The sequence below is a fragment of the Phyllobates terribilis genome, unplaced genomic scaffold (assembly GCF_046119375.1).
Source record: "Phyllobates terribilis strain yellow unplaced genomic scaffold, ASM4611937v1 Scaffold_3__8_contigs__length_932513732, whole genome shotgun sequence".
Classification (NCBI taxonomy): Eukaryota; Metazoa; Chordata; class Amphibia; order Anura; family Dendrobatidae; genus Phyllobates; species Phyllobates terribilis.
In genome coordinates this window covers 420,439,952-420,453,823 of record NW_027362763.1, presented here as the reverse complement: position 1 = coordinate 420,453,823, position 13,872 = coordinate 420,439,952, and the positions used below count along the sequence as shown (strand labels likewise).

The 13,872-nt window shown below is 40.5% G+C and overlaps 1 protein-coding gene across 2 annotated transcripts in view; it reads right to left on the bottom strand.

Annotated features, from left to right (window-relative positions):
- CYB5R4 (cytochrome b5 reductase 4) overlaps positions 1-13,872 on the bottom strand; it is a 544,645-nt gene that overhangs the window by 20,544 nt on the left and 510,229 nt on the right. The window lies entirely within an intron of this gene.

Sequence of the window (13,872 nt, the reverse complement as noted above, 5' to 3'; positions counted from 1 at the left end):
GATAATTTGCATATTCCCACTGCATTTTGGGGTAAGTGAAGAGTCTCCGTGAGCTCAAAGAACACTGGATTTTGGCTGTTGGAGCTGAAAAGAGGACATCGGTAAACCAGGGGAGAAGTCCTGAGGAGATAATTTGCATATTCCCACTGCATTTTGGGGTAAGTGAAGAGTCTCCGTGAGCTCAAAGAACACTGGATTTTGGCTGTTGGAGCTGAAAAGAGGACATCGGTAAACCAGGGGAGGAGTCCTGAGGAGATAATTTGCATATTCCCACTGCATTTTGGGGTAAGTGAAGAGTCTCCGTGAGCTCAAAGAACACTGGATTTTGGCTGTTGGAGCTGAAAAGAGGACATCGGTAAACCAGAACATTAACAATAAGAACATGGAAGAGTCCAGGAGCCATTTGGTGAGCTGCATATCCTGCTACATGTTCACAGACTTGCCAGTGGAAAAGCCAAACTTCACATGCCAGAAATGCAAGCTTGTGTCCCTGTTGGAGGAAAAGTTGCGAAATCTAGAAGAGAGGTTAACTACCTTGAAAATCATTAAGGAAGGTGAAGAGTTCTTAGACAGAGCAGAATTATCTCTTCATGATTCAGAAAGAGAAGAAATTCGAACTGCACCTGACGAAACAGAGGAATGGAAGCATGTGACCCAGAGAAGCAGGAGGATCGAGAGGCAGTCAGCACCCATACTGCTCAGGAACCAGTACCAGGCTCTCACGCAGGAGAACCATGAAGAAATACAGCAAGATAAGACTTTGCCAGCAATGAATAACCTTGTAAGCCCTCAGAATCCTCCTGGATGGAGAAAGAAGAATGTTGTGAAGAAAAAACGGAGAGTGGTGGTCATGGGGGATTCCCTGTTAAGAGGAACAGAGGCGGCTATCTGCAGAACAGACATAACCTCAAGAGAAATGTGCTGTCTTCCAGGAGCAAAAATTAAAGATGTGTCTGACAGGATATCAAGACTCTTCAGACCTACAGATCACTACCCATTCCTGCTAATACATGTGGGGACAAATGACACCGCAAGAAAGGACCTGGAAACCATCTGCAGTGACTTTGAAGACTTGGGCAAGAAAGTGAAAGAATTGGGAGCGCAGGTGGTCTTCTCATCCATCCTCCCAGTGGATGGCCATGGAACAATGAGGTGGAATAAGATTCTACAGGTGAACAACTGGCTACGTCGATGGTGCCGTCAACAAGGATTTGGATTTCTGGATCACGGAATGAATTACCTATACGATGGACTACTTGCTAGAGATGGGGTGCACCTTACGAAGACTGGAAAACATGTATTTGGAAATTGCCTTGCTGCACTCATCAGGAGAGCTTTAAACTAGAACCATGTGGGAAGGGAAGCAAAAGGCCAGAAAAAGCCATACAGCTGACAAATACTATTGAGATCTCTGCTACTGGAAGTGGAAAGGAAGAACAAAGACAAAACAATTTAAACAATAAAAATATGGGAGGAAGAGAAACCAATCACAAACTAAAATGTTTTTATACAAATGCACAAAGCATGGACAACAAACAAGGGGAATTGGAACTACTAATGCAGGAAAAGGAATATGATGTCATTGGAATCGCTGAAACTTGGTGGGACGATACACATGATTGGAATAAAAGGCTAAAAAGATACAACTTATTTGCAAGAAACAGACTTGATAAACGAGGAGGAGGTGTCGCATTGTATGTTAGAAAAGCGTATATCTGCACAGAGATTGAAGCTTCAGAGACTGGGAGTTCTGTGGAAACTGTTTGGGTAAGAATACAAGGAGAGAACAACGGAAAGGACACCATTGTAGGCATTTACTACAGGCCACCTGGGCAAGCTGAAGATATGGATGAACTCTTTATGTATCAAATGACCAAGTTCTCAAAAAAATATGACGTAGTGGTCATGGGAGATTTCAACTATCCAGACATTTGTTGGGAATCTCTCTCAAGTAAAACTAACAGGTCAAGCAAATTCTTATCCTCTCTTGCTGACAACTTTATCTTCCAAAAGGTAGGGGAGAAAACAAGGGGATCTGCTACTTTGGATCTAATCCTTATAAACAGGGAGGAAATGGTTGAGGAGGTAAAAGTGGCTGGGACCCTAGGAGGCAGCGATCATGCTATTATAGAATTTTGGATAACTAGAGGAGGAAGACATGTGAAGACTCAAACTTCAAGGTTAGATTTTAGAAAGGCAGATTTTAAGAGACTCAGAAAGAGAATAGGAGGGATCCAATGGCTGGATGTCCTTAAGGACAAAAATGTCCAGGAAGGATGGGAAATTTTTAAAAATGAGATTCTCAAAGCACAATCGTTAACAATCCCGAAAAGTAGGAAGAATGGGAAGCATTTAAGGAAACCAGGATGGATGAACACAGAACTTAAACACATGCTAAAAAGAAAGAAAGAAATGTTTATTAAATGGAAAGAGGGAGGCATATCTAAAGAAGATTATAATGCAGTCTGCAGATCCTGCAGGGCATGTATCAGGTTAGCTAAAGCTGACAATGAATTAAGGCTTGCAAGAGATGTCAAAAGCAATAAAAAAGGATTTTGGGGGTATGTCAAAAGTAAAAGAAAAGTCAAAGATGCTATAGGATTTTTACAGGATGAAAATGGAGAAATGGTAAGAGAGGATGTTGAGAAGGCCAAACTTTTTAATTCATATTTTCCATCTGTTTTCTCTCAGAAAGAAAATGTAACATCAACTGATCTTCACTGTCCTTTTAAAGGAATAGAAGAATCCAAGTTATCTGTAAACAGAAAGATTGTGAGGGAATATTTAGCTAACATAAATGAGTTCAAGTCTCCAGGTCCAGATGAATTACACCCCAGAGTACTGAAGGAGATCGTAGAAGAAATTTTAGAACAACTCTCCATAATCTTTGAAAATTCTTGGAGAACAGGAGAAGTCCCAGAAGACTGGAGAAGAGCAAATGTTGTTCCTATCTTCAAAAAGGGGAAGAAGGTGGACCCAGGGAACTATAGGCCGGTGAGTCTGACTTCTATACCAGGAAAGATCTTTGAACAAATTATTAAACAACATGTACGTAAGTACCTGGATAAGAATGAAGTGATTAACCAGAGTCAGCATGGGTTTATAACTAACAAGTCATGTCAGACTAACTTAATTTCCTTCTATGACAGAATCACTGACTGGGTGGATCAGGGAAATGCTGTAGATATAGTATATCTTGACTTCAGCAAAGCATTTGACAAAGTATCTCACACCATCCTTATTGAAAAAATGACCAAGTATGCAATGGACCAGGCAACTGTTAGGTGGATTCATAACTGGCTTAGTGATCGGACTCAAAGGGTGATTGTAAATGGCTTCACATCCAGCTGGATGAATGTCTCAAGTGGGGTACCACAGGGCTCCGTCCTGGGACCTGTATTGTTCAACATCTTTATCAATGATTTAGATGAAGGAATTGAGGGTAAACTGATTAAATTTGCTGATGACACAAAGCTAGGAGGGATAGCTAATACTAGAGAAGAGAGAGAGAGGATTCAAAAAGACCTAAATAAACTGGAGCAGTGGGCAGCAACCAACAGAATGGTTTTTAACAGGGAAAAATGCAAAGTACTACATCTGGGCAATAAAAATGAAAAAAGCATATACAGAATGGGAGGAATAGAGCTAAGCAACAGTACATGTGAAAAAGACTTAGGTATACTAATAGATCATAGACTGAACATGAGTCAACAGTGTGATGCAGCAGCAAAAAAGGCAAATACAATTCTGGGATGTATTAACAGAAGCATACAGTCTAGATCACGTGAAGTCATTATCGGTCTTTACTCCTCTTTGGTCAGACCTCATCTGGAATACTGTGTACAGTTTTGGGCACCACATTTTAAAAAAGACATAGACAAACTGGAGCAAGTTCAGAGAAGAGCGACCAGAATGGTGACTGGTCTGCAAACCATGTCCTATGAGGAACGGTTGCAGGATTTGGGAATGTTTAGCTTGCAAAAAAGAAGACTGAGAGGAGACTTAATAGCTGTCTACAAATATGTCAAGGGCTGTCACATTGTAGAAGGATCATCTTTATTCTCATTTGCACAAGGAAAGACTAGAAGCAATGGGATGAAACTAAATGGGAGGAGACACAGATTAGATATTAGAAAAAACTTTTTGACAGTTAGGGTGATTAATGAGTGGAACAGGCTGCCACGAGAGGTGGTGAGTTCCCCTTCAATGGACGTCTTCAAACAGAGGCTGGACAGACATCTGTCTGAGATGATTTAGTGAATCCTGCTTTGAGCAGGGGGTTGGACCAGATGACCCAGGAGGTCCCTTCCAACTCTACCATTCTATGATTCTATGATTCTATAACTAGGGACTGGGAGAAAGATGGACACCTCCTAGCAGAAATTGAAGCAGTAAAAAGACAAACAAACAACACAGAACATAAAGGTCAAAAGACCTAGCTAAACTGACTGAGAAAGGTTACAAAGCACCTGGCTAACTTAAGAGTAGAAATTACAATGAAGTCCAGCATGGCCAGAAGGACGGAGCAGGATTAAATAGGCAAAAAGGTCATGTGACCAGCAAAATAGAAAAAACATAACAGGAGAGTTCTAAAACCTGACCTATAAAACTGTCCCACTAGTTAACCCCTTCAGTGAACATTGTAAAAAGAAAAAAAAAAAACCGAAGCAAAAAACAATGCTTTATCACAATACCGCCAAACAAAAAATGGAATAACACGCGATCAAAAAGACGAATATAAATAAAAATGGTACCGTTGAAAACGTCATGTTGTCCCGCAAAAAACAAGCCACCATACAGCTCCATCAGCCGAAAAATAAAGAAGTTCCAGCTCTCAGAATAAAGCGATGCAAAAAAATATTTTTTTCTATAAAATAGCTTTTATTGTGTAAAAGCGCCAAAACACAGAAAAATGATATAAATGTGGTACAGCTGTAAACGTACTGACCCGAAGAATAAAGCTACCTTATCAATTTTACCAGACGCGGAACAGCATAAAAAAATTTAAAAAAAAAATTCCTGAATTGTTGGTTTTTGCTTATTCTGCCTCCCAAAAATTGGAATAGAAAGCGATCAAAAACTGTCACGTGCCTGAAAATGGCACCAATAAAAACGTTAACTCATCCCGCAAAAAACAAGCCATCATATGACTCTGTCGGCCAAAATATGGAAAAATTATAGCTCTCAAAATATGGCAATGCAAAAACTAGATTTTACAAAAAATGCGTCTTTTAGTGTCTGACAGCTGTCAATCATAAAAACCCGATATGATTCTGGTATCGCTGTAATCGCACAGACCCGAAGAATAAAGACGTCTAATTACTTATACCGCACGAGGAAAGGCATTAAAAATAAACTCTCGGGTTAGGGTTGTGCTAGGGTTAGGGTTGGGATTTTTTTCAAAAGTAAAAAAAAAGAAAAAAAAGATGACGATATGGCGACTAGTGTTGAGCGTAAGTGCTTGCTACTTGAGTTTGCATCGGGTACTTGGGTATGCACTGAGTATTGCGGGTGCTCGAGTCTCCGCCCCATATGCTTTGTGGCCAAAAAATCCTTGCGGGGATTGCCTGCCATGCACGAGCGATCCCTGCATGTTTTTTTTTTGGTGTCTAATAACCGTGAAACATGTGGGTGGGGACTCGAGCATGTCACTCGAGCACCCGCGATACATGGTGCATACCTGAGTACCCGATGCAAACTCAAGTAGCGAGTACTTGTGCTCAAGACTAATGACAATTTATTCAATATGATGACCTAATGTTATCAAATTCTGTGTCGTACCTCTGGCTTCAAAATGTTCACTATACCCCTTGATAAAATCTTTGAGGGGTGTAGTTTCCAAAATGGGGTCACTTGTGGGGGGTTTCCAATATTTAGGCACATCAGGGGCTCTCCAAATGTGACATCGTGTCCTCTCTCGATTCCAGCCAATTTTGCGTTCAAAAAGTCACACAGTGCTCCTTCACTCCTGAACCCTGCCGTGCGCCCAAACACTGTATTTTCCCCACATATGGGGTATTGGCGTACTCAGGAGACATTGCACAAAAGTTTTTGGGGTCCATTTTCTCCTCTTACCCTTGTGAAAATTAAAAAATTGGGGCTAAAACATCATTTTTGTGGAAAAAGTTTTTTTTTTTTTTTTTACGGCTCCATGTTATAAACTTCTGTAAAGGACTTGGGGGTTCAGGGTGCTCACCACACATTTAGATAAGTTGCCTGAGGGGTCTAGTTTCCAAAATAGTATCACTTGTGGGGGATTTCCACTGTTTAGGCACATCAGGAGCACATCCGCTAATTATTCAAGCAAATTTTACATTCAAAAAGTCAAATGGCGTTCCTTCCCTTCCGAACCCTGCCGTATGCCCAAGCAGTGGTTTCCCCCACATATGGGATATCTGCTTACTCAGGAGAAATTGCACAACAAACTGCACAGTGCATTTTCTCCTGTTACCCATGTGAAAATGCAAAATTGGGGGCTGAAAAACATTTTTGTGGGAAAAATGTGAAAATTTTATTTTTACGGCTCAATGTTATAAACTTCTGTGAAGCACCTGGGGGTTAAAAGTGCTCAACACACATCTAGATAAGTTCCCTGAGGAGTCTAGTTTCCAAAATGGTGTCACTTGTGGGGGGTTTCCACTGTTTAGGCACATCAGGGGCTCTCCAAACGCAACATGGCGTCAGCTTATTATTCAAGCAAATTTTACAATCAAAAAGTCAAATAGCGCTCCTTCCCTTCCGAACTCTGCCGTGCGCCCAAACAGTGTTTTTTCCCCACATATAGGGTATCTGCGTGCTCAGGGGAAATTGCATAACAAATTTTGGGGTCCATTTTTTCCTGTTACCCCTGCGAAAATAAAAAAAATTGGGTTTAAAATAACATTTTTTTGAAAAAAGTTAATTGTTAATTTTTTTCTTCCACATTCCAAAAATTTCTGTGAAGCACCTGAAGGGTTAATAAAGTTCTTGAATGTGGTTTTGAGCACCATGAGGGGTGCAATTTTTAGAATGGTGTCAGTTTTGGGTATTTTCTGTCATAAAGACCCCTCAAAGTGACTTCAAATGTGATGTGTTTCGTTGTTGGAAAAATGAGAAATCGCTGGTCCACTTTTAACCCTTATAGCTTCCTAATAAAAAAAATTGTGCTGATGTAAAGTAGACATGTGGGAAATGTTATTTGCTAACTCTTTTGTGTGACATATCTCTCTGATTTAAGGGCATAAAAATTCAAAATTTTGAAAATTGCTAAATTTTCACCAAATTTCCGTTTTTTTTCACAAATAAACGCAAGTGATATCGAAGAAATTTTACCACAATTATGAAGTACAATATGTCACGAAAAAACAATCTCCGAATCAGGGGGATCCATTGAAGCGTTCCAGAGTAATTACCTCATAAAGTGACAGTGGTCAGAATTGTAAAATTTGGCCTGGTCATTAACGTGCAAACCACCTTGGGTTGTAAAGGGGTTAAAGGCAAACATACTGGTAGACCAAGGAAGACATCAAAGCGTCAAGACCGGAAACTTAAAGCAATATGTCTCCAAAACAGGAAATGCACAACAAAACAAATGAGGAACGAATGGGAGGAAACTGGAGTCAATTTCTGTGACCGAACTGTAAGAAACCGCCTAAAGGAAATGGGATTTACATACAGAAAAGCTAAACATAAGCCATCATTAACACCTAAACAGAAAAAAACAAGGTTCCAATGGGCTAAGGAAAAGCAATCGTGGACTGTGGATGACTGGATAAAAGTCACATTCAGTGATGAATCGCGAATCTGCATTGGGCAAGGTGATGATGCTGGAACTTTTGTTTGGTGCCGTTCCAATGAGATTTATAAAGATGACTGCATGAAGAGAACATGCAAATTTCCACAGTCATTGATGATATGGGGCTGCATGTCAGGTAAAGGCACTGGGGAGATGGCTGTCATTACATCTTCAATAAATGCCCAAGTTTACATTGATATTTTGGACAGTTTTCTTATCCCATCAATTGAAAGGATGTTTGGGGATGATGACATCATTTTTCAAGATGATAATGCATCCTGCCATAGAGCAAAAACTGTGAAAACATTCCTTGAAAGAAGACACATAAGGTCAATGTCATGGCTTGCAAATAGTCCAGATCTTAATCCAATTGAAAATCTTTGGTAGAAGTTAAAGAAAATGGTCCATGACAAGGCTTCAACCTGCAAAGCTACTTTTCTTGGACTAATTTCCTGACGGTAAGCAGTATTTGAAACAGCACCCATTGCATAAAAAGGACAGATTTGGTCATTCAGTGTAACGTGAACAATTTATTCACTCCTTTATTAAGTACCTAGTGAAGCAATTTTTTCATTATAATTAATGTAGAAACATTTATATAGTACAAAATGTACTAAATGCACAGATATATGCCACCTCTGTTCCTTCCTTCAACATAAAAAATAAAATACAAAACATAAAAAAAATATATGAAAACAGTACACCATCATAGCACTGTTTTCCTATTTGCTTTATAAAGACTTTGAATATAAACCATTAGTTATAAAATGTACATAGCCTTATGGAGTTTACTTAACCCTTCAAAACATCTGGCAAAATAGCATTTAGAGTGTAAGAATCTTTGAGTAGTAAAAACAGGCTTTCTACCTTTTAATCTCTAGGTTTTTCTGCTTTATAGACACAGAACCATCCTAGCAACACCTAATGCCTTTGCTGACCAGCTAATACAACAATCCCCTCACCCCTCAGAACTATATATAACCGTGTAATCGGATGGCTTTTAGGCTTTGTCTGCTACTCTCCTCCAGACCCAGGTACCATAGTACCTGTAAAAAAAAAAAAAGAATTAAAATAAAAAATATACATTATACTTACCTTCTGATGGCCCCCGGTCTCCATAGTGATCCGTCCTGGCTTCCCGGCAGGCGTTTAAATATGTTCCAGGCTGCAGCGCATCGGACCAGTAATGAAGCACTTACCCGCCCCTTCCGGTTCCTGTATGACGCGAGCGTTCCAAGGGTGCGTTCCAGCTTGGAGCGCACGACATACTAGTCTCTGCGCCCTATGCCACCTTACATGGGTGCTGTGATGCGATACATCGCGCACCGGAAGTGACGTTTTTCGTCTGGAATGTGGCGCCATAAGTGAGCATATTTAAATGCCACTCACCTTTATGTGAATGCAGCACATGTAGTTCCTTACTATTATTTTGGGAATCCTTTCCTGCTAAGAGCCAATACGGCTGTCCCCTTCTCCCCCACTCTCCCCTGATGAGTTAATCAACGAAACGCATAGGGAATGGGAATGCTTTTGGGACATGTGCAATAGATCCCCGGCCCACTATCTATACATGAGGTATTTTCTTTGGGCATTGTATGGGCATTCCACCCCCCCACCATTTGTTATTATCTCCTCTGTGCACTGTGCCTCTCTGGATAGAATACCAGCTGAGTGGGGATCCTAATTGCTATGAGTAAGGCTGTACTCCAACTAATGGTGAGACTGTTCCTTTCTCATTTATATGCTATATTTACTTCACTACTAGACTGCATGGGGGCTGCAATATTAGGGCATGCTTCCCCTTCCCCATTGTGTTTGTGACTCTTATGGATGTGTCAGTTTTGCTTTTCTTGTCCTTTGACCATTTTCTATTTGAGCCATATGGTTATTTTAATATATATTCATTAAAAGTTACATTTTATTATACCTTCTACCGTGCTAGATACATTATTTTTATGGTTGGTAGTCCTACCTCTAGATCGTGGGCACTTAGCCTAAATAAATAAACCTCTGTAACTGTTTCCATATAGCTCACAGCCTTAAAATATAAATGCATTTATTATATAATAGTTATAACTATTGTATTTAATGACAATTGCATAATTATAATATCAAGCTATTATATAATTAATTTAATTTATTATATAATAGTTATAACTACTATATTTAATGACTAATATACAATTATAATATTGTTATAATATATAATCATTTAATAACACAAATCGTTTACACCCCAATTATAAGAGCAGAAATTCTTTTGACATGAGAAATTACTAGTATTTAAATACTCTATATCCATGTACCTTCATGAATAACACGTGAAATTCTACGGCTTTTTATATGTTATTTATACATTCTTCTGCTTGTGTGTTATCTGCTAAGAGTGAACAGCATCATTCTATCTAGCAAGATTTTTTTATATGGTATTTATCCATTGTTCCTGTTTTTCTTTCTGTTTTGAAGTGTTCAAAGCTATCTCTTTCACTGATATTTTATGGCCTCTCTGTTCAACATGGGTTTGTTTATCTAGCATAGTAATGCCTGCTCTGGTCTTGTGCTAATTGCTTAATTATTCAATGTGGCCAATTGGTGCTAGACTCTAACAGATAGTTCCTATATATTCAGTTCTGGCTAAGGAGGAGCACGCTTGCAATATATTTTAAGTGCAATATCTTTAAAGTGTAGGCAGTTATACATGTCAGTTGGACAGAGCAGAAGACAGGTAAGCTGCACAAGACATTGAAACAAATATGCTTCTTGGTCAGTTGTACTGCATTATGTATTGGTCATATCACTCTGCTTCTTATATGTTTTAACTTCTGCTTTCTCACAACTCTCCCGCCCTCTTACACATTCTGTACACTCTCTCCACATCAGTCCCTCCCTTCTCCCCTCTCCCATGTATAACTCTGAGGCTCTACTGACATTTCTCACCCACTCCAAACCATCCACTACCACCTTACAGCACTCAAAAAGTTCTTACAAATCATTGCACCACCTGCTCTCTTTTTTCTCCTTCTCCTAGTTGCTTGTGACATCTCCCCCAGCTGCATATAGAAACCCTGCTAATCTTATTAACATGCAGTGTATGCCTTCTCCTATCCCTTTTAATTGTGCCCTCTGGAACGCATGGTCAGTGTGTAACTAACTTACATTCACGATTTTTTCCTTTCTAATTTCCTTAACCTTCTGGCTCTTCCAGAAACCTGGATACAGCAGTCAGACACCACTGCAGATGCTGCTCTCTCATTTGGTAGGCTGAAATTTTCACATACCACCAGACCTGAGAACAGACAAGCTGGAGGTGTTGGTTTGCTCCTTTCGTCACAATGTGCTTTCCAGGTCATCCCCCTGGTTCCTTTACTTATGTTTCCTTCCTTTGAAGTCCACACAGTTAGACTCTTCAAACCCTTCTCCCTGCGAGTGGCGGTTGTGTATCACTCTCCAGGCTCCTCCCATCAGTTCCTGGATCACTTTGCCACCGGGCTTCCTCACTTTCTATCCTGTGACATTCCTAACCTCGTCATGGGAAACTTTAATAATCCCATTAATGATCCCCTCTCCCAATCTGAATCTCATCTACTTTCCCTAACCTCCACATTCGGCCTCTCACAGTTTACTAACTCTCCTACAAATGAAGACAGGAATACTCTGGACTTGGTCTACTCCCGGCTCTGCTCAGTGCATGACTTTACTAACTCCCTGCTCCCGCTCTCAGACCACAACCTTCTTTTCTTCTCTGTCAAGAACTGTCTCCTGACCCGGGACACCCCCACCTACCACATTTATAGGAATATACGTACCATTAATACCCAGCAGCTTATGGACAATCTACACACATCTTTAGCTCCCATCTCCTCTCTCTTGTCCAAACTTAGCATTGTCACACTACAATAATACACCGAAGAGTGCCCCAGATGAAGCAGCACCTTCTACATGAAGAAAGACCAGACATAGAGAATGGCAGCTCTGGCACATGCTGCAAACATGTTTTCTTTAGTGTTGCTTAAGGCGCACTGAAAGGCAGTGGAGAAAATCACTTTTAGCAGAGGATTTCATCCACTATAAGTTCATGCTCAAAACTCATCACTCTCCCCTTCATCTGGCCAAACAATCCTACTTCACCATCCTCATCACTTCACTAGCTAACAATCTAAAACGACTTTATGAAACCTTACACTCCCTTCTGAGCCCTAAAGCACAGGCCCCTATTACCAACCTCAGTCGTGAGGATTTGGCCACTTATTTCCTCGAAAAAAATCAACCACATCCATCAGGACATTTTGGTCCAAACTCCTCAGTGCCTGGATCCCCTTCCCTGACGCACTTCAAGCTCACTTGCCATTTTTGAGCCTGTTACAGAAGAAGTTACCCAGCTCCTCGCTTCTTCTCGGCCTACAACCTGAAACAGTACCCCTATTCCTTCACATCTCCTGTAGTCTCTCTCACCAGTGGTCACCACTCACCTAGCTAAAATATTTAACCTCTCTCTTTCTTCAGGTATCTTTCCCTCCTCATTTGAACATGACATCATAACCCCTTTACTCAAAAAACCATCCCTAGATCAGAACTGCACTGCTAACTGCAGACCTGTCTCTAATCTTCCATTTGTCTCTAAACTCCTGGAATGCTTGGGGCACTCTCGTCTCATCTGCTTTCTCTCAGATAACTCTCTTCTTGACCCTCTACAATCTGGTTTCCGCTCTTTACACTATACTGAAACTGCCCTCACTAAAGTCTCTAACAATCTACTAACAGCTAAATCCAATGGTCACTGCTACTTGCTGATTCTCCTGGATATCTCTGCTGCATTTGACACTGTGGATCACCAGCTCGTCCTCACTATGCTCCGCACTTCTTCCCCTGACATCACCCCCACCAGAATACAAAATACCAGGGATTGTTTGTCTGCTGTCTCTAACATCATGTCCTCCCTCTATCTTAAACTGAATCTCTTATGCTTCTCCCCTCTACTAACCTAACTCTATCTGACATTGAAATTACCTTGGAGGGTCCAACCATAACTCCCAAGCAGCATCACGCCTGCAGCATTGGGGTCATATTCGACACTAAACTTAGCTTTTTTCCCTATATTATTCCTTATACCTGATTACTCACCCACTCTTGTCACCTGAATCAGAAAAACATCTCCAGTATCCGACCTTTTCTCACCTTTGAAACTGCTAAAACTCTGATCGGTCTCCCTCTTACCAAACTTTCTCCTCTCCAATCCATCCTGAATGTGGCAGACAGGGTCGTATTTCTGTCCAGCTGCTTCTCCTATGCCTCCATCTTGTGCCAGCTTTTACACTGGTTACCAATTTGCTTCAGGGTCCAATATAAACTCATCGCTCTCACCCACAAAACTCTCCACAGTTCTGCACCCAGTTATATCTCCTTCCTCATCTCTGTCTATCGCCCTACACATGCCCTCTGTTCTACAAATGACCTAAGACTAACATCCTGCAGAATCTGAACCTCGCACCTCAATTTCCAAGACTTCTCTCGTGCTGCGCCAGTTCTCTGGAATGCACTACCCCAGACGATCTGGCTAATACCTAGCCCCCACGTCTTCAAGCGCGCATTAAAAACCCATCTCTTTAAAGAAGCCTACCACCTCAACTCACTAACCTAACTTTCCCCTGTTCCCTCCTTCTAAATATTATTCAGAATCTGCTCCCTTCTATTCATCTGTCTCCACACCCTCAATGCACACGATAACTGCACTTAATACTTGATAATTGCACTTAAACATACTGGCTGATGACCGGATCATGCAGCTTTATATGAAAATCCCTATTATAATGCTGGACCTGAAATAACAAGCACTTTTCACCTATTGTGTCTCCCCTATTTCCTTGTAGATTGTAAGCTTGCGAGAAGGTCCCTCACTCCTAATGTAACCATATAAATAAAATATATTATTATTATTATTACTTTACATTCCAGCTATACTTATATGAAAATCACTAAGTACAGAATACTGAAAAACATTGTAACCAAAATGCCCTATGAAATGGCACAGGACAGTTGATATCTTCTGCAAGATGTTTCTAAAATGATGCTTGAAAGTTTGTGAGACCTTGAGAATGTTC